The sequence below is a fragment of the Pezoporus wallicus genome, unplaced genomic scaffold (genome assembly GCF_028554395.1).
Source record: "Pezoporus wallicus isolate ANWC-B61680 ecotype Strahan unplaced genomic scaffold, APGP_CSIRO_Pwel_v1 contig_16, whole genome shotgun sequence".
In the NCBI taxonomy this organism is placed as follows: domain Eukaryota; kingdom Metazoa; phylum Chordata; class Aves; order Psittaciformes; family Psittacidae; genus Pezoporus; species Pezoporus wallicus.
Genome location: NW_026641478.1, coordinates 4541373 through 4563491, shown reverse-complemented (window position 1 = coordinate 4563491; position 22119 = coordinate 4541373). Strand labels below are relative to the sequence as shown.

General features: G+C 36.4%; 1 long non-coding RNA gene across 1 annotated transcript; it reads left to right on the top strand.

The window, feature by feature from the left end:
• Positions 1 to 8559: 8559 nt before the first annotated feature.
• Positions 8560 to 19839, top strand: LOC130607153 (uncharacterized). The gene is made up of 3 exons (XR_008974169.1): positions 8560 to 8885; positions 16583 to 16650; positions 18573 to 19839. It is a non-coding gene; the product is annotated as an uncharacterized LOC130607153 (long non-coding RNA).
• Positions 19840 to 22119: the final 2280 nt, after the last annotated feature.

Sequence of the window (22119 nt, the reverse complement as noted above, 5' to 3'; positions counted from 1 at the left end):
CCCTATCAGTCATGGTTGCAGACTTGGTGTGGACGTGGCCTGTGCTGACCTTCCCATCTTTGACAATGCCTGGGCAAGGTTTGGGTCATGAGCCTGTCCCTGGCATGGTACCCTGGCTGGATGTCTGGATGCAAGCTACGCCATACCAAGGCCAGAGAATGGGTTTGCCTTGGTTTTAGTTAATTTTACACATACAGTTTCTGAATGACATTTGCTTCCAACTCACTGGAAAGGACACTAAAAGGAACTTAAACATTTTCTACAGAAAAAAACCCCCAACATTATCTCTTTTTATTTCCTTATGTTTCTTATTTTAGCTCATTGAATCATACTAAAAATACCTATTGCTTTACAATAGACATAATAAGTGACTTTTGCAATTGATTAAGTACCTCAGCTTCCCTCACGTGTTAATCAATTGCAGCATATGGTCATTGCTTCATATACTGCTCCAGTGGAGTAGGTCATTTACTATAGAAAAACTTCAACCCAGCTGTGTCTGCTGTTTTGGTTCTAGGCATCAACTTCTTTTGTGGTTGTATTTTCCAAGACTGTGGAACAAGAATTATAACATGTTTTGTGATCATGGGAATACAGAAAATAGGAGTAAAATGAATAGTGACCTACTTTTATGAAAATAATTGGAGCATATCACACATGTTTGTAACATAGAAAGCATATTAATATTTATGAGGAAGTACCTTTACTTTTGAGATAAATTTTAAAAAATATTTTAATATTTTGTCTTTTTCATGTAAAACTGAATAACATAAATTCTAATTAATCAAATTCTAGTTAAAAAGTTGCTTCAGATTAACTGTAATATGCTTAACTGAGAGGAATAGTTTCATCTAATTTCTTCCATGTTATCTTGATGAAAAATGAAATAATAAAGAAACCTGAAACTATCAAAAGATATTTTCCATAATTTTTCAATTTAATGTCTTTAAAACCTTTAAAGTAGTGATGATTTGAGTTCCATAGTCAAAACATTTCTTTTGTAAAGAATCATGAATCAAAATATAATTTTTAAGTTTAACCATGTTTATATGCATGAGTGATTATTGTATAAAGAGATTAATAATAAATCACAGAGAGATTTATAAATAAGTTATCCATGGGAAACTGAGCTAGTGCTGCCAACTTATTCCTTTACTTTGTACATATTGGATTGTCATTAAACTATTTAGTTGTAAGCTATCTAGTGTTTAATTCCATATATCACCATTTAACAAATTTAGGTAATAGATGTGGTGAGCTGCATAACTACTACTCACTGACCTGCATGGCAATAGCTTTAGTTAGGATACCCACTGGAGCTATCCACCCGAGCAGAGATGTATACATATAGATATACATATATATGTGTGTGTGTAATCTGTGTGCTTACTGTCAATCAGATTCTTGCTTTGCTTTCAGCTGAAGTTGCATGAAACCTCAAGTCAGTAGCTACACACTGTTTAGTACTAGTTTGTCAGCTACTATTGACAACTTAATTAGATTTCTGCACTGAAAAGAATAACATTTTTTCACAATAAATTGAATATGAGGTGCCATGATTTTGAGGAAGGATATGATGGGAATTACTAGGGCTGTCAGATGTGGCTAAAGACATTATCTGTCAGCATTAGGTCTAAATCCATATATTTCTACCTGTTTCTATGAGTGTTTGTTGACCACATGCTCACCTTGCTCATTTCATTGAAGGTATATGTTATTGGGAAAGTTTAAAACCAGCAAAAAATAAAACAAAGAAATAGAATGTGATGTAAATCATACCACACAGCTGTTTTATGGTCCTATCAGTTTGAGAAAAGAATAAAGACAGGAAGGCTTTTTGAATCTAATCTTACATTGTCCATCTGTTGTAGCATATGACGAGAAGTCAAGCTTCTGAACTTTTAGGACCCATTATGGATCCTTGGCATGGATCTGGTTTTCATCATACAGCCAGTGTTGATAGTTCCACTGATTGCACTGATTGACTGTTGTGTCATACTATCCTTGGCCTTTTTGACTCCCACACTTTGGGGGATATCAACACTAGTAATCATCAGGCAGAGCTCAATTGATTATCTTCAGAATTTTCTGTGGCTATTGACCATCATGGAAAAAAATTGTGCCTCTGAATTATTCAGAATGAAAACATACACAGAAGAAATCAATAAGACATATCTGATATTAAAGACAAATTAAAGCAGGCAGTATAACGTGTCTTGGGGCACCTGCTACATTCAAAGAAAGCATTTTAGAGGTAAACTATTTTCTTTCTTTCCTTTCATTCTTTTGTATTATATTTTAGCTGTCAAAATTAACATCTTTATGAATTAGGACATTAAAGGTTTCTTTTCACCTTGTTCTTTGTAAACGTTAGAATTTAACTTCAGACTCTAGCAGAATAACTCCTTCTTTGTATCCCCACAGTCTTTTTAACTTAAATGTTACATGCCATGCTGGAGGGATAAAATTATAGAAAAATGTTCAGGTCAGAAAAATCACATTAACAAATATCTAGAGCTAGGCACTAAGCCTCTGAAGACTTTGAAAGTGTTAGATATTAAACTAGTGAAGAAAAATGTGTCTCTCTCAGAAATACGTTAGCAGTGGGAAAATGTCTTCTATATGAACCACAGATGTGATTTTTCAAGATCCGTGAAGGAGGGATGGCTTGGGTTTTTTTTGGTCAGTGTTACTGAAGAGTCATGTTAGTTTTACTCTGAGTTTCTGATTCAAGACAGACTACATGGAGAATGGTGGTTAAGTGGGTGTCGTGTAGTAACCCTGGTTTTCCACTGGTAAGATTCAAGACTTGGTGTCCTTAGAATATTCTCTGATTGCAAATCTGCTATGAGTGTGGTAAATTTATCATCAAGGACTTCAGAAAGATGTGCCATGCCTGTGGTTTGAAACAATCAAGAGAACACAACACAACACTTGCGGCAATGGGCAGCATTGAATCTCAAGCTGAACATTTTCAGCACTCACTTGGAAATCGGTAGTGTGAGCTGATTCCTTGCTCCCTCACCTCGTGGAATAACACCTTTTTTTTTTTTTTCCAATATTATTTCACTGTCTTTTTCATAGTGTATTTTCATTTACATGGGGTTGAGAGGCACAAAAAAATAAAAACAAAATATACAAAGGAATGTAAGCAATATAAAAATGTCTTCTGATGAATCAGACCCCTTTCCTCAAAGTATGAAAGAAGGATAACTGCTGATGTAATAATTAATGCTTACAGGAAAGAGAGTCATAACCAGGATGATACACCAACCCCAGAAATAACAACATTGATGGCTGAGTGGTCTTCTGAAGAACTTGCACAAATGAAATTTGTTTCCACTCTTCACTGAAATTCATATGGGCTCTTGAATGCTATAAAACTAAATGGGTTTTTATTCAGGCTTTTGGGGGATGGCTTAAAATATAAAAGGACCTGAAGATTGTGTGCAAAAGGAGAAACCCGAATGATTTCTGCTATTAGTTTGTCTTTTACTGGGAAATGTGAATAAGCTTAAGCTGTTAATACCAGTACATTTTTACTGCAAGAGGTAGGATTTTAAAAATATAAATTATTGAGAGATTCAAATAAAATATTTAAAGCTACTTAATGTGTTAGGTGCCCAAGTTCTCTTGATCTCAATGGAAAATAGGCACCTAAGCTGCTTAGCTGTTTAGAAAAATCATTCTGGAATCCCATCCTCCCATGTAAACACCTAAATACACATAAAAGTCTGGCTAGAAATGCACAATGAGCAGTGGGGGACTGTACATCATGGCTGGGAATCTTTTTGTTTAATTTTACACACTAGTCATAAATTTAGGACAGTTTTAAAGACAGAAGTCTTTAGTGCCATCAGAAATGTTAAAGGATATGAGTGTCAGCTCCATAGGATTGCCAGATGTGATATAGGACCTGAAGAAAAATTATGCCTTCCTGGAACTGCAGGTTGAGAGCAGAAGAGAGAGTCCGAGTTATTTCAAATAGTACCAGATGTGAATGTTCAGGTAACAGACTCCCATGCTAAGGTGTCTAGCTTAACTTAATCCATATGGCTGTGCTCACATTTCCAGATCAGAGAACGCTTCTGAGGCCCTGATTCTGTCAAGGTTTGAGAAGGAAACCTGTGACCATTAGTTGAACTGGAACTGTGGAGAACCACCACAAGAAAGACTGAGCATGGCCCAGGGCATTCACCTAAATCTCTTCACTGGCAGGACCCGAGACAGTCAGCTGAGACTGGTAGAACATGAGAAACATGAGAAATGTATATGCCTTGTAAAGACAGAGTGGGTTTCAAACTTAAGTTGCAAAGGTTCAATTTTGCATAATTTGGTGCATATGAACCACCAATTGTAATAGTGGCTGATGTTGAACCATATTTAAACTGATGTTTCCTGCTTGGGTAGAAAATGGTACTCCATATCAGCAAAGTGTGGCTGCCAGTTCTCTCTTCATGTTGCTTGAAGCTGCCTTTTTTGCTTATTTCTTTGTCAGAAATGTAATCATGTGTTATAATATCCTATGGCATCCCTGTGACAAACTGCTTCTAAAATCTATGCTAATGTTTAATGTATACACAAAAAAAGTGTCTCTGTTTTCAACTTTACCCATAATTTTTAATGCTGTTTTTCAATCCTGCTTAAACTTTTTCCTCCTGAAATGAGGCAGAAATTTCACATCATACTGACTTGACCCAGTGGCAGGGGATTACTAAAATTCTTATTGCTGTAAATGAGAATTCTGACTATTGAACCAAGGAAAATATGGTCAGTTTTACAGAGGCTATTAAAGTAGTGGGAACTGCTTTGCAAAACTTCTTTTGAAAAGATTTAATGCAATTTCACACAATAGAAATTTGTTTTTTTTTCTGTTGAATTCTACTGAAGTCTTTATGTTGGTCAACTGGATCCACATTAGCACAGTGAGGATAGATCTTTCGCAAAGATGAAGCTCTAGGTATTGTCCCAGTGATTACTGCCACATTACTAACTGCAGGAACACCAGTTCCAACATTTAGCTTATGGGACTGGTATGAAGGACTTTTTCATCACAAACCCAGTGCACACGTGTGCAAAATGTGCCTGCATTCTCTGTATCAAACCTTGCTATAGCATACAATGCAACTTAATATTCTTTGTGCAGATGTAGAGTTTTTGTCTCAGTATATGATTCTTAGGAGACGTTCCTCTGTGAACAGTAAGACATGAATAAAGCTACAGCAATATTTATAGAGAATTGCAAACATTGGAAAAATTATTTGAATGTGAAAAAATGCAAAAAAGTAGTAACTATGTAGTGAAATATGTAGGCATGGCTCTGAGTAAAGAAGCGAAGGGACTAGATGCTTGGGTACTCTCAATTCGATTTGCACTGTTGTCAGAGCACAGAGGTGTTGAAGAGGTGCTCTTTGATCTATGGCAGAAGGACATGAAAACAAAATGAGAACAGGTCAAAGCAGAAAGAGAATATGGAAGGAGCAATCTCAGCAATTTTGAAATGCTTCCTATGCTGTCAAATAAGTGAGTGCCATCTCAGTTTGCTCCTGACATTTCTTTCAGAGTGACCAATTAGGCCTTGATGAAACAAACCCTAAAAGTCATACTGGAGATGGCTAACTTTGGCTGACAATACAGAAAAGACTATATGCAGATTTGGTTCCCTCTGTCCTACACAGTCCTCCAACACCATGCAAGGCGCTCTGCACCCTCAGGTAACAAAAGCCCTATCTGAAGTATGTGACAGATACTTCCACATTATGCTATGAAAACATCACCTTGCTGGGCTGAAACATACTGTTTTGGACAGTCTGAGATAAAAAAAAAACAAAACCAACAACCCAAAAGCACAATTATTATGTTCAAGGGTCACAAAGGCAGCACACGGAGCCCAGGCAGCTGCAGGACCTTATATCTTGCACTGTGAAGGTGGGCAGTTGGCCTTATTCCTTAGCAGAATGAATGCAAGCCAGTCTATACCATATAGCCTAAGGGATGAGATGATTCCTAGGAGCAGCTATACTGAGCAATGTATGTGTAACATATGTTGTCTATATTTGTACAGAAAAGGTGGGAAGAACCACTCAAGTCTTGATAATACTGTATATACAGCACATCTATCTCATACTTGAATCTCAACAAGTTTCATATACTCCTCAATCTGTTTTGCCTATATTATCTGGCCAATATATATGTTTATGGCATTTAAATCCCATGGGAAAAGCCTGGATCCTCATATCCTATTTCCCAATTAAGGATTACCTTATACACTGTAAAAAGAGTTAACACCTCTCCTGTTTCCTCCAGAATGAAAAAAACCTAACTCTAACTAGTAACCTATATTTGGAGATGGCTTCAGAATTATAGATAACATATGGATATAATCACAGAATCGTAGAACTGTTTAGGTTGGGAAAGACCTTTAAGGTCATCAAATCCATCCTGATACATGTTTTCGTTCTAGTCTGAATATATGCACTTAACATATAAGCTTAAAGTCATCTCCTTCTCTATGGCATTTCTTACACAATGACTTAGGTAGCCTGTTGCTCATGTGCACATGGCGCATGTTTTTAAGTACCGTACTGTTTCTTTCCATATGCTGAATAAGCAGTAAGACTGAGAGAAGTTACAACTGCAATGCTGATGTTGTACTCCATTTGTGATTTTAGCCTTTAAGTTTGCTATGAAACTATTTTGAATAACGTGAGGCTCATAAATTTTAGATTGCAAAAGTAGATTAGATGATAGGCTTAGTCTCCATTTTTGTGGCATATCTGAGTTTGAGAAAACAAAATAAAAATTGTGCTGAGAAGTGTTAGATGAAGAACAACATTCACCCTGTAGACTTCTGAAAGCTGAGAGAGGAAGCTCATGGAAGTGCATCCTTGCTTCTCTTCACCTGAGCAGTGACTGCTGGCAACTGTCAGAGGCAAAATATGTGGGTAGTATGTCTGAAGTAAAGCAGCCATTTTAAATGTTCCTAATAGACTTGTGGAACTGTAAGACTGGGAAGTGCCAAAAAAATCTGGCAGGTAGTTGTTTATGGAAGAGAAGATGGTAGAGAGTGCTAATGTAAAAAGTACAGTTTTCATGTTTTCAGTCTGAATATTCTCCTTGGCCCTCTTTAGTGGATGAGGTTGGGTTTACCTAGTCAGCAGAATAAAGAAACATAACTGATGTTAGATAACAATTCTAAGCAAAGCTTCTGCTGAATCTCATCTGCTACCTAGAGAGTGGAAACATTTTCGGCTTCTTTTTTTGCTGAGTGTTTTCAAAGTGACCATAGTACTCATGCTGCTTGAATCTCATTTCAGCAAAAACTCAGGGATATAAAAGATAAGCTTCAATATAATTTCACACATCAAGACATGCTAAACATCAAGAACAAGAGAAGTCTGAGCTGCGTGTCTTGCTGTGTTTTACCAACTTAAAAGGTCATTCTATTCACTCAGCATAAGTCCATTGCAAGTGATTTCTGGCAGCAGAAGTGATGCAAAAACATATTACAAGAACAGGAGCAGTGGAGCATTTTAAAGAAATTTATTCAAAATTATTTCAGAACTGACTGTTTGAAATGCTCTGGAAAGTTGTTGGATTATTGCTAGGGAGACATTTTCCTGTTACAGGGGAAGTGATATCAGGTGACTGCTTTAGTATGATATACATACAACAACTAGCTACAAAGCAGTAGTAATGGTCTACACCAAGGACGTAAACTGCATGTTGCAAACCTAAATGTAAGGTGCTTGAAGATGAAAGTGAACTCGAGACCTGCATGGTATTTCCATGAAACTTGTATACCTGCTCCTATGAAGGAGGTTGCCAGCTTTTTCAGTTTCATGTTTTCACAAGATCAGCATATTAAAAAAATAGGTGCCAGGAGAATAAATCATATTAAAGATATTTTCCTCCATGACTTATAACAGGATTCTGGGGAAGTTAGAAATAGTCATATTATTTTATGAGATCATAGAGTGCTGATGCCTACAGAAAATTTAAAAAGTGAATTTGTTAATTAAACATGATTATTACTATCTTCAGAAAAGAAACATTACTTTGTGATTATTTTGTTATTATTTACTATTTAGCAGTTCAAGAAAATCCCATTTAGCAATATGTAATTGCTAAAAAGTTGTTTGCAAAAAAATGAACTAAACTGAGTAAACACAAATGACACTTCTGTCTTTAACAGACAGCCTGAAGAGTGCAGAGTGAAGGAAACTTCCTATCCCAAAATTGGTTACACAGATATATTGGTAAAGTCTCAAAAGCAGATGAGAAATAAAATTGACCTTGGAAAGAAACCAAAGGATGACATCATTGGCTTAATGTTTCCAATATCCAGTCTAAATTGGAAATGGTAAAAAGAATTATAGAAACACAAAAGAAAAATAAATAAATAATTAAGGAGAAGTTTCCTGAATTTGAAATGCTTTAACTTCATATGCTGTTAGTTTTGTTTATGACTTTCTGAAATCAGAGAAAATAAAGGAAGTCTTGTGCCTGTGCCTTATTCTTCTTCATTTCGATGTTCTTATGCCTCTGTATACAGGAATTCATTATTGCTAGGTTCCACAGTTCCTTTAAAAGATTGAGCTAGACAATGCATCTACTAATTAAAAAAAAAAATCAGTTTACAAAAATAATTAGTTTTAAATGAATACTATGCTTTTGTGGCTTTTCATGACATTCATCAAAGCTGCATATAAAAGTTTATGTTATGAACTAACTACTCTCTGTCCTGTGATTAAAGGGCACATGATGACCTCACGAACCACCCTTTAGACTTCCAGTGCTTCTGGCTTTAATATTCTGTGCTAGATTCACAGAGATCTTCTACAGATGCTAAGCGTTCAATCCTGAAGGCTCCACTTCATCATCAGGTAATTAGTATTTTCATTAACTTGGTTATTGTCAAGGAAAATGAGCCTTGATCATCTAATTTTTCCTCAATGAGTTGAATATTGTAATATATCTATAATTAATGTGTTTTATGCCACAAACGTGTAATGGAGTGGAAATCTGAGCCTGCTCCCAGCAGTCACTGTCAGTAAATGTTTGATGAATAAACAGAGACTTTCTAATGGGAAATGGTGGCGACTTTTATAAGCAGACACAATAAAGACTTTATTAACATACTTAAGAAGCATTCTGGGAAATAGAATTGAATGCATTATTACTGTAGGCTCCTTTTGTGAAAAGTAAATTTTACTGTCCCCATAACAAATGTTTGCTTGTTTGATGTAACTTGTAGTGTCATGCTTTTATGGAGCTTCTTTCAGTGTAAATCTGTGAAGCATTTTAAATTAGCTATATATTCCTCATAGGTCTATGATCTAAAAAAGAAAAAAAAAATCCCCCTGAAATTTGTATAAACTAATCACTTATACACTTGGAAAAAGAAATAAAAAGGAAAAAACTAATACCTAGCAGATATCTGAAAAGTCAAATTACAGTGAAAATCTTGCCAAGATGAAAATGTATTGTAGGTGTTCAGAGAGTGAAGAGAAGCTGGGGTGGAATGGCAGCTCATTTGCAATACCACATCTGCTATAACTATAACTATAACTAAATATGTCTTTAATATGTATTAATGAACAGATCCAGATGTAATATCAACATGCTATAATAAAGAGCCAGGAGTGTCTCTGAGCAAATCAGGAAGGTATTTGTTTCTAGACCTGTTCCAGAATGGAAACTAAAACTGTACTGGCTCAGTTTTCAGAGATGTGTGATATACACAGCTCATGCTGCAGTCAGTGATAGCTACAGACTGTAGAAAACACAGCCACTTCAGGAAAAAAAAGCCTTTCCTTTTTAAATTCCACACCCCCCCCCCCCCCCCCTTTTTTTTTTTTGGCTGACATGGTGTTTGCCTTCCCAGAGCACACTGTAGCTCTGTACCTGGGGATCAACAACTTACCTAAGCAGGAAAGACGCTTGAATAGCATTTATTGCTGTTATGCAGCTAAATGCAAGTTCTGCGCCCTCATTTGCATGCAGTTCAGAAGCATTCTGTGGCATTGATGCAATGTTATAGAGAAGGCAGGAATAAAAAAGAGTAAAGAAGAAATGATAGAGACTAGGAAGCAAAAGGAAGTTTCCCCTCAAAGAAAATTAGAGGACAACTCTGAGAGTAAGCAGGCTTGCCTGTCGTTGCTGCTTCTCTCCTCATCTCTGTCATGGGACCTTCAAATACTCCCTGCTCTGAGCCACCAGCATCAACAGCCAATACTTCCAGTGAGCAACTTTGATACTCAAGAGTCCCTGCCTGACTGACTAGAGAAGCACAAGCACAGGCTGGGAAAGTCTCTCATGCTACCTGCCCTGTCCTGAGCAGTCCAGAAACAGTTGGCAAGGTCAAACTTGAGAGCATGCTCTGGGTCAGGAGTTGTAGAAACTGGGGAGCTGGGCTTGTCTCACACATCTGAATGGAAACTTGTTAGCTCTACCTTGTGGCGAGGACTCTGCATGTCAAGGGTGTGATACATCTGACCTATTTCAGATGTCTACCTCAAGATTTCTGAGTCAAGCTGCAATGAATTGTTTCAACATCTTTCTTTGATTTTGAAGGCAAAAGTTTTAATTATAATGCCCTATTCAAGTAGCTTTAATATTATGTTAAAATTCTACATTTTTTAGAGAAAAAATGGGATGGATTACATGTTATTATTAAAGAACTTTAATCCCATGGGGAAAGTCAGTGCATTTGCATTTAATTTCAGTTTGGTGGAACAAGTGTCAAAATTGTCTTTGAACTATTTTTTGTGTTTTGTTTTGTTTCTTTTTTGCTGTGGTAGATAAAAAAAGGGAAAATTAAGTTTTGATAAAAGTAAATCCCAAGACAGAGTTTTTTTGTAGCTTCATCCAGAATTCCGAAAAGGATTGCTTATTCTTGTGTGTTTTTACTGACCAAATGTAGTTGTCTATTACGTCTACATTTAAAGTAGCTCTTAATTTCCCAGAGCAATTTCTGAAGAGATGATACTCTTATCTACAGATTGTGATATATCTCATCCTAATGTAAATCTCTGGAATAAGGCAGATGAATCTCTGTCTAAAAGTGTGTATTTCTCATCCTCTCTTCCTTAACTTTAAGAAGAATCTAAGGTGACTCACTCAGATATTGAAGTCTACATAACAGAAGCTTAGGCTTAATCTAGATAAATCTCTCTTTAAAACAAACTGGTCAAAACATTAGGAATCTGGCTGTAGAGAATAATTTAGAGTGTCAGAGGATGAAGCTGTGAGACAGAAGCTGATTTTTTTTTTAATGATGGTGGAAGTCAGTCATGATCTTCACAGTATCACAGTATGCTAGAGATTGGAAGGGACCTCAAAAGGTCATCTAGTCCAATCCCCCTGCTGGAGCAGGAACACCTAGATAATGTTACACAGGAATGTGTCCAGGCGGGTTTTGAATGTCTCCAGGGAAGGAGACTCCACAACCTCCCTGGGCAGCCTGTTCCAGTGTTCCGTCACCCTCACTGAGAAGAAGTTTCTTCTCAAGTTTAAGTGGAACCTCTTGTGATCTTGACTTATTACATACAGCACAAGAAATTTCATTGAAGATGTTCCGTAGAGACAAGACTGAAAAGAACTTACGTGAAGAATTTTAACTCTGGCTTACAAGGATTTTCCAGTGGGCAGGGTCTCCATCTCCCCTAAAAGGGATTTACTCAATTCAACTTGTGTAAAATAAAGTTAAGAAAATTAAGTAATGTGACTGAGAGCTCTGTTCATTCCAGCTAAATTTAGACACCTAGTTGGGGGTCCAAAATGACATGTATAGTCAACATAACTTTGTCTGCGTAAAGAGGAGCATCTTCATACACAGTCCTCTTATGCGTTGCATTTGCCTCTGCTCTTACAATCTACAACTGGGAATGAAATTGTTGTGACCTCTGACAAGTGTAATTTAGATATAAAGCTCAAAACAGAAATCTTATATTGTTTGAAACTTGCAGGATTTAAATTTAAGGGTTTTTTTTTTTGAGTTATGTTTAAGTTAATATCAGACTAACCATTTATATTTTTTAAATTCACTGTCAGCTTCAATTATTGAGATGGATGAGGTGTTTTAAAACAGATGGAAAAAAGAATACCAAAATCTTAACATCAAAACACCAGTAAATCAATATATAAAATATATTTTAGTGCTTTCTGGTATCATGAAGAAAGCCCAACTAATTTAAACAGTGGTCCAATTTTCAGAATGTTGAAGGAAAGGTATGTACTGTTCTGATGCAAGAAAACAAGCTAAGTAGAATGTTGTGTCATTACTATCTTAAAGTGAGTGTTGGGTGCAATCTGGGTTAGTTTGAAAGTATAGGGATTTTTGGCAGGGTTTTTCACTGCAATCGGGGTTGTATTTGTTTTCTCCAGTTTTGAAATGTGGCAGCATAGAATTTACCCAGAGGTTCTCCTATATAAAAGCTTATTATTTTGTATCTGAAAGGCAAAATGAGAAGAAAGTATTTTGCAAGCCAGAATTAGATATTATTACAACAGATAAAATTCAGGTTCATCCTCTTTTCCCCACTAGAACTACTCAAATAGAAGACAGCAGACCACTGTATCAGCAGCACAGCCTCGAAGCGCAATGCTGTTCTCCGTTACGCTGCTATTGATCTAAATATCTGCACCTTTTTTTCTAGTTTCTACACTGTCGTTACTGAAACTAATATTTGACCCAGTCTTCTAACATGAGGTACATATATTTCTACAGACTTCATTGATCTTATATATTTTTTAGAATGACCTGATATTTGGTAAGATATTTATCTTTGAAAAAGATACTTCAGTTTTTACAAAAATAAATTATTGAAAGTATATGTTAATGACTTTTATGAAAAATCTTAATTAGAAATAAATGAAACAAACATGGCAATGAAGAAACAAAGTAATATTCTGTTTTCTATTTCACTGAAAAAAGACAGAGAAGAAAAAGGTTGGCAAAATAATGTCTATAAAGGCCAGATATTTGTGTCCTGAGGCCATCAGGCACTTCCCTAATGGACTACAGAATGTGTGAAATAATTAATCATGCAGAGCAGGTATTACCAGGGTTAGAGATGGGGTCTTCAGCTTTTAATGGAAATGCTCTGTGATTGAGCTGGGAAAAAAAACCTTCTGTAGTTTGAAGAGAAGGGCATCTGTCATACTTAACTCATAATAGTTTAGGAGCACAATAAAATACCAGGCATGGTTCAGCACTTTTTATTTTGTGGGGTATTAAAACTATATATAATAAAGGAAAAGCACAAATACATAGGGAACTGCTTTCCATGGTAGTGTTCAAAAATTTCAGTAGGAGGAATGCTTAAAAGGTTAAACTCAGGCTCTCTGGGGTCAGATTTGTTCCCTGACTAGCAATACATCTCTCTGACTAATCTTTCTGTATATACTTTTAAAAAACTATGGTGTTGTTCCTACCTGCCTGTTTGACAGATTGCTGAGATATAGTGAAAATTGATCAATTTATTAATTTCTTTGCTAAAGACCTAAACACAATCAGCACCTCTTAAAAAAAAATAAAATTAATATTAACATTTAATTAACATTCAACATTTTATAGGCAAAGAACAGTATTAAGACTGAAGAACTTCAAAGAGAAACACAATTAACACAATATGCATAAGTAGTATGTAATCTGTCCCTCTGGTGGAGACACATTATGGTACAGTCTTCAATAATATGATCCACAACCTGTCTTTTCCCTCACGATACTTTCCTCATTTATTGCACAGGATAGGCAGTTCTCATTATTTCAGCAGTTCCTTTAGATTTTCTGTATCTCCACAGGTCAACAAGTGAATCTAACCCCTTATTTCTTCTGTGCCTTTCTAACCCTTGTTTCTTCTTCTATTTCCATCAGTCATCTAACAGTTTGGGTGTTCAAATGGAGGTGGCTAACATTTCTTGAGAGTTTGAACATTATGGGGTATGCAGGGATGGTACTCAGTACTTCCACAGGTTGAACTGAGAAGCTTCCAAGTGGATGCTCATAAAATGAGAGTACAATCCACTGAAAATCATACCGTTTGAGAGTATTAGTCTACAAAAGAATAATTACTAGCCAATAAGCCTGAAAAAGCAAGATATATTTAACTGTGCAGGAGATTTGTTAGATGCACCATAGAAAACTACTTAAAGGTTTTCATGTGAAATGTTGGATACAAGTCAAAATACACACAGTAAAAAAAAAATGAGTCCCAACTGTAACAGGAAGAATGAGTTAGTTACACACTTCCACTTGTCTTTGTACTTTCTGAGTCTGTTCAGAATCAGAAATACAAGGGTTGAAATATACCCAAAAAGGAATTTTTTTGGGTCATAGTCAATTGACTAATAGCCAAATGAATATTTAAAGAGAATCCAAACTTGTGTGATTTCCAGTTCAATATAATTACACTTTAAAGAATCTAGATTATATCAGTATTAGTAATTTTTGAGGGGTTTTATCGAAGCATTAACATCTTGATCCCACTCAGGACAAGTTCTAAATTAGCCAGTTAAGGAGAAAAGCAATTAACTGGAAAAACATGTCAACATAGTAGTAATATGTGTATGAAACAGAGGAAGAAACATTCCCATATAGTCCAATTTAGGATCACAGTGAGCATCTGGTTGCACTGGTCAGACCAAAAGAATGTATGGTAGCAGAACACAAAATTATTAACATCGCATTCCAGCTTGAGCAAGAAATTCACCCCATTCAGTGTTACCATCTGAGTAGAACTGCAGGAGTGCTAATCTTATTATACAGCAACTCACATCACTTTATGAGCAAGACTCTTGAAAATGTAGTCAAACACTTCAGCCTCAGAGGCTGCACATTTCTCAGTCCTGCTGCCTTTGGACGACCTCTGTATGGAAAGAAGGGACTGGCTGCCAAGGAGGCATCTGGAAGGTACTAGGAGCATTGCACTGGAAGGAAAGAGGAGGTGAAAAATATAAAGGATCTGTGTCTGAAGGGGATTGAACTCTAACAGTAAAAAGGGCTGGACTTCTGCCCACATGAGTTAATGGTAGTTTTGACATTCATTTCAAGAGCTGTAGTGTCAGGCCCCTGTGAATTAACAAGTGCTGGAGAATGGGAGAGAAGTAAATAGGCTGCTGATCACAGGAGTAAACCTGTTTGTGCCCAAGGGTATGATCAAGCTATGATTTGGAGTGCGTATACATATTCACACTAGCTTTAATCTAGATTGGATGGACATGACTTAGGGTGTCCAGGGTTGTGACAACATATACCTCAGCCCTGGCTGCACAAGCCTGCAGAGCACCAGTACACTTTCTGAAGCAGCTACCATCCCCTGAAGTGTGTGTTGCTGCAGCTTTACTCAGATATAGCTGTATCCTCTCCAAGTATCATTCCCCAAACCACTGGAGGAATGATGTAAGTATTTGGAAGCTCTGGGATTTACATGAGGTGTGTTTCAACATCTCTAGCATATGGCTGCAGAGAAGGTAGCTGAAATTCAGATTTCACAGCATGAAGCCTGTGCCATGCTGTTCAATTTCCAATACGCTGATGGTGCAACTAAACAACTATGTTGTAACAAAACATGCAGGCATGAGTGTGCATGTAACTGCATTTGCTTGAACTCTTAACAAGATAGATATATAAAGAAGAGACTAAAGGTACAAACAAACACTCATGGACCTTTAAGTGCAATGGGTTAAACTGGTAAACTGGTGTGAGGAGGAGTGAGGCTGGGTGTCTGAACATCACAGCTGTGGCCCAGTGATAGGCAGGTTGGGGCGGTGGGGAAGAATGGTCATATAATGGCAGTTGAAGTGTCAAGGGGGTACAATTTATTGAAAAGCAGATCACAAAGGAGAAAATCCTTCCTGCATATTATTAGTGCTATTGATTGATTTATATAGTGCATTTCTTAAGCAAAGCTCTTTATAGAATTACAAACTATTAAAGCTGAGTGAATAACTCACAATGAATAATTTATCCCATGAATTTAACCTTTCTTTCTGCTCATGAAATAGCCACAAAGAGATCACTATTTCCTTAATTATCCAGTGATTTTTTTCATGAACTTTTAAAATACTATGAACTGATCACCAAGAGTGTTCTGTTAATACAAGATAACCAAGGTTTCTTTGCATCCTGATTGTTTAGAGTCAACCAAACTTGTGGCTAACAAAAGCATGTGCGCTGTCCTATGCAAATCTGGTGGCTTGTGGTACGTTTACTACATAGCATAGTGCTTTGCAGAGATAGCTCTGCTTTTACTGAAAGGCACAGTTTTAGGAGAGAAAGCTTGAGCTGTGTCAGCATGGAGCTCTCACCTTGCTATCCATCCCTGTCTTTGTGAAAGACTTAATTCTACTACTTGAGGATGCTAAGAAGTTGGAAGTATGGAGCTGCAGGATCTTGTGGAGATGCGGGAGACTCTCTGGAACCCCTACCCAGTGTTGTGCAGCTCAGGAGTACTTAGAGATATATGTCAATCCAGATGATTCTGCACTTGGGTGCCTTTTTTTAAATCAAAGCCTGAATTCATTGTGATTCAGACTAAAAGCACACTTTGTGTGTTTGACTTTTTTCATTTCCTGACAGGAAGAGTATGTAAAACTCTGAATTTCAAAGCTGTGCTACTCTAAAATTCCTTTTCCATGAATACTCAGGTAAGTAGCATGCAAATCCATTATTTGACATTTTTTTTGCCAAGGTAGCTTAATTCCATAAATGTTGGCAGAATGTGAATATGAAAGAAGAGAGGACTGAAAACTGTGACAAAATAGCTGAAGACATGTACTGTGCACTGTGCACTTGACATAAACCAGCTATCCCTTAGAATTCTTCTACTTAATTTTTATGACATCAGTCATCCCTGAGGAAAAAGAGAACTAAGCAGTAATACAAAAAGCAGAATCACTGTTCAATTTTTTTGGGAGACGACTGTCTTCTGAAGAGGAGTGGTAACTGAGGTTTCATTAGGAAATATAAAGAGGACTAGGTAGCAGCTCATTTCAACCTATCATCTATAATGCAACCATAATTTTTGGAGGTTAGGAGTAGGTTTTAAAGTTATATGTAAATGCTCACCATCCTACACTTTAGCTCATTTCCTTTCAGGCTTTGCCACAGGACTTTGAAAAACTGTTTCACAATTTTCACGCTGCATAGATGGAGAAAAAGTGAACTTCTAACACAGTTCTGTGTTCTGCCAATGGACGGCTCTTTTTCAGTTTCAGAACAAACTGAGATTTTTCCATTACTGCTGTGTTCTAATGTAGTGGTAAACAAGATTGAGGAGTAATATATTTTGAAGCTGCTATTGAGTGTGTTTGTCAGTACTTCCAGTGTTAACACCCTGAGTATGGCAGCAGATTAATAATTCACCTGTAACAACACAGTGCAGTATTTCAATGGAGTAATTTAAAACCAGATATTAATAATATCTGTGTTGGGTTTTTTAAGGAAATTGATTTGTTATAAGGAAATGCAAAATCCTACTCTCAGATCTCTACTGAGCTTCCAAATGGAGAGGAGCCCGTCTGAATCTTAATTTGTCTTCACTGACAATTTTTCAGACTTGAGAGGATAATTTTCCAAAAAAATGGCATCTGAGACCTGGTTTCTGTCAGCCATTTTGGCAGACTTTTTTTGGAGTGATCTCCCAGTGGTTTGATCTGTATCTCAAAGATGCAGTTCACACACCAGATTTCTTCTGGATGGAAGAAAACCAGGGGAGCTCTTGCATTGCTCCTGGGGTTCTACATCCCACTGCCAAGCTGGAGCAGGTCAAATGTAACCACTTCACCCAGAGTGAGCATGAAGTGGATTTCAAGTTCTCAGCAAGAACTCTTTTGATCTCTAAATTCATTCCCATTTGTCCACACCAATTAATAAGATAGATATAGGCTCAGTCAAGGAAAAGGCCAATAACCTAACTTAATTTCAGTTTGAGGCAGGCTGGATTTCCAAATTGAAAATATCATGCAAACAGAGGTAAAACATTGTTCTGACTTTCTGATGAAGTTTAAACCTCTTACATTATTACCTTTTAAGAAAGTAGCTATGTTATACGATTTTCCTAAACCACATGCTATTTACAATAACGTCAGTCTCAGCAAGCTAAACAATCTCTCCACCTTCATGATATTTAAATAGAGAATTAGATCATTCTGGATAACTGATTAGTGTGCACTTGAAATGTTTAACAAATGTTATGAACGTAAGTGTGCATCTTAAATGTATATTTATATTGTTGTGCATAGAGTAATGTGTCTTCTGGGTCCTATTGTAAACAAGCTGTCAAGCTTAACTGGGTTAGCCTGTAAAAATATCTTTCCATAAATAAGTTGAAAAAAAACCCTAACAGTCAAGCAGCCTCTTCTAATGGGCTTGATTGGGAAATACAGGGAGAAAATATAGTAATACAATAATGTAATCCTGTGCAGATCTCTTCTCAAAATGTCAGTATTTGTAACATTGGGATATAGTCAGCTTTTGGCTACTTTTCTTTGTTCTCTGCTTGGTGATGTGGAAAATTCCTTACTCAATTATGTCCAGTCACACCCAGTTTGTTACTCATCTGTTCTAGTTCACTCATGTCCTGCCAATTTAGATATGACTAAAATTATCAACAGAGAGATCAAGAGTGCATTTCCCTGCTACATGTTCAGCACTGCAGCAGCAGAACAGAAAAAACCCAGCATCAGACAGAAGTGACTTCTACAGACAGCCCAGTACCTGAGGAGGATTAGAAGTAGTACACAAGATCCAGAGATTATTCCTGGTGAAATTATAACAGTGTTAACAGAGATCAAATATAATTTATTTTGTCTCATTTTCTGAGAATGAAATCTGTTGCTGCGGCTGTTTGTCTCTCCTCTGCCACTCTCTTTGATCTACTTTGTTTTCTCATACAAATATTGTATGTAATTATGACAGTTATGCCAACCTTTAAAATAAAATCTCTTTTGCTTTGTGGAGGGTTACATACTAGTGCTACCAGACTTCTCATAAACCCTGAATAAAATGCTCTGACATTCTAACAGATGAAAAAATAATTATCTAGAACTTATTTCAGAACTTGCTAATTAAGATTATGAACTGCTTCCATTAAAAACTCCAGTTTAGCTTTCATTCTTTTAAAGAATGAAATGATCTGTTTTTTAATCATCAGGATGAAAAATCTTTTTTGTTTAATTCACAAACTTTTGTTTGCTGGAAGTTGCTGGGAAGGAAGTTGGTGCAAAAGACAAGTATCTTATCTCCTTTTTCAAAAGAGATTTAAAAGTGAGTAAATAATAATAAAAATTAAAAAGGTTTTCCACTGGAGACAGCCTTCAATGAACACTAGTTAAGTCCATCACTCACTAAAACTTGAAAACTTATAATGACATATTTGGAAGATTTTTCATATTGCTTTTAGTATATATTAGATAATGTAGAAACTGAATAGTTTCTGTTCCTATATCTCTCTTTAGTATGAACTCATACTGAGAGTTAGTTTTTCACATTCTGCTGCAATCAGCCCTGGTTGCTTCATTGCCTTCATCTTGGGTAGCCACCAATGTTAACACAAAAGGACGCAGTGTGCCACCATTATGACCCCACTGAAGGAAATATACATAAATTCGTGTGATTATAGAAAAGTGAAGAAAAATAGGGACTCAGATATTTTGGTAACATACAATGAACTCTAACAGAAAATATAAAGAGGGAGGATGAGACTGAGGTTTTCACACACACCAGTGAATTCTTAACCAACTTGAATGCTAAGAACTGTTGCTTTATTTATAAGAAAGAAGTTACTTAATGAAGTGAAATCATTCTTCTTCCAAGTTCATAGTATTATGGTTTAAAAGTTCTGTAAAGGATAGGGGGCTTTAAGAAAAACACTCCTTCTGACACTGATTAGGATTCAACACCACATTTCATGAGTCAGACTAAAAAACCCCTGTAATTTGACTGGATGCTACTGACATCTTATGAAAGATCCCTGCAAGTTATCATCACTACAATTTCTGCCAATGCTTTTTTTTTGCTGTGTATTGCTGTATGGTATTGCACTGTAGAATTAGTTCTAAATAATTTTGTATTGTTTTTCTTGCCTGGCCTAGGAGCCCTATCCATGGTTCTCCAAAAACTTATCAGCAATTAATAAATTCTTCCCCTCTATTCTCTACCCTCTGCACAAATATGTCTTTGAAACAAATTATGAATATCATGACTTTGCTAAATGCATTGAGGTCTATTTCCTTTTGATTCGACAAATGTAATTTTGTCTGCCAGAGACACATACTAGTTATGCCCTGATATGCTAACATTATTTGACATCTTTCCCTCTCACTTGTTAATGGAGTCCTTCACTGCAACCATGCCATCTCAACCCTCATCTCATCTACTGTAGCTCTGTTTCCATTTCAAAATCCTATGGAACCTCCTGATTTCACCCATCATCAGTTTTACAGTGGATGTGTCACTATCCAGATGACCTACGCAAGCGGGCTGTAAAACTCTGCTGCCTTCTTTCTTTCTAGGTGCTGGGTTCTCAGTGCACGTTTTGGAGGGTACAATGACACGTATGTTCTTTCTGTTGTGCCCTGTCAATTTTGACCCAAGTGCTTATGTATTTTTCCACCCCACATAAATCTTTCTGCCAACAATATATTGGTGATACATGTGAGTGCAAAAAGGGATTACCATTCTTAGGAGGGTAATAACCCCTCCTGATGGTTTCATTTTATCTTGTGGAAATTTGTAGTTTTTTACTGGCATTTCCATAATATATTTCAGCAGCATTTATACCACTATTTCCTCTTGCTGTCTCTGCATCTAATTCTTTTTTCCTTGCCCTGTGTTTATATCTAATAGAGTGCATACTGCTCCACATATAATCTGCTGCTTTTGTTCCATGGCACTGGGGACGTGACCTTAAAATTAAGCATAGAAATAGTAGAACAAGCTAAAACTGAAGTTAGAGGAGGAGGGTTCCAGACTGTTACAGAGCAATTCATATTGAATAGCATTGGACCCATGCTGACACAGTAACAATAAAAAGGAATCATCTGTGGAAGCAAAGATGGTAAGTCACAGAGGGCATATATAAGTGCAGCCTCAGAGCTATAAAAGCCAGACTGACATTTATCACTCTGTGCATATTGGAGCTGTCATGTTGGTCCTCAGATGATCATGTTACTACCTTCAAGACATTTTTTTAGATATGAAGCAAAGATTAGAGAGGAAATGAGAGAGAGGCTTGCTAATAAGTATTGGGTGAAAGCCACATAAAGGAATTAGCATTTATATTATTTATTGTCCCTTTTTCATCAGCTGTCCCCCCCTTCTTTCTAATTTTTTCCCTCACCTTGGATTTTTCTAACCTTGTGCTGAGAAGATCTTTGTACATTAAACCTAGTTCAGCTTCAGAACGGATTAAAATCAGTTTGACTAAATATTATGTTCAGTGAACAACAAATTGTACAGCTTCACACATTATTATTTGTGCTAAAAACTATTATGTAAATATACTGGCTTATATAAGCTTAAGTAGGATGACATAAGAATGCAAAGATAAGGCATACATACAGATCTACTGAAGAGATACTCTGTGAGCATATCCTCTAATGGAAAATTGTGCATTCTCACTCAGGGCAGAAAAGAACCATATGTCTATTTTAGTGGTTATGTCCTGAAATGATGCACTTATTCTTTTTATAATATTTTGAAATAAATACATATGGGACTGGTCAGATGTCAACAGTGGCACTGAAAGGAGTATGAATTAGTCACACTGGCACACAGGGCCCTGGAACAATGAACACTGCTCTGGAAGACCCTTGAATGCAAGCCTATTTGCCTCTTAATCCAAATGAATAATTAATGATAATTATCATGCTGCAGTTATTATCTGTGATAATAATATATCCGTAAGGTGAATAAATTCAATCTGCTACTATGCAGAAATGGAAACTCATAATATTCTTAAGAAATACAGATATAATTATCAGTATTAATGGTCAAGGAAAAAAGGAGATTTTTATATAAAGAATTACAGCAAAAGGTCTAAAGTTTAGTAAGAATGAATTTGATCGCATTATGTTTATTCTTTAGTTGTCATTTCAATGGCACCAACTTGCAAT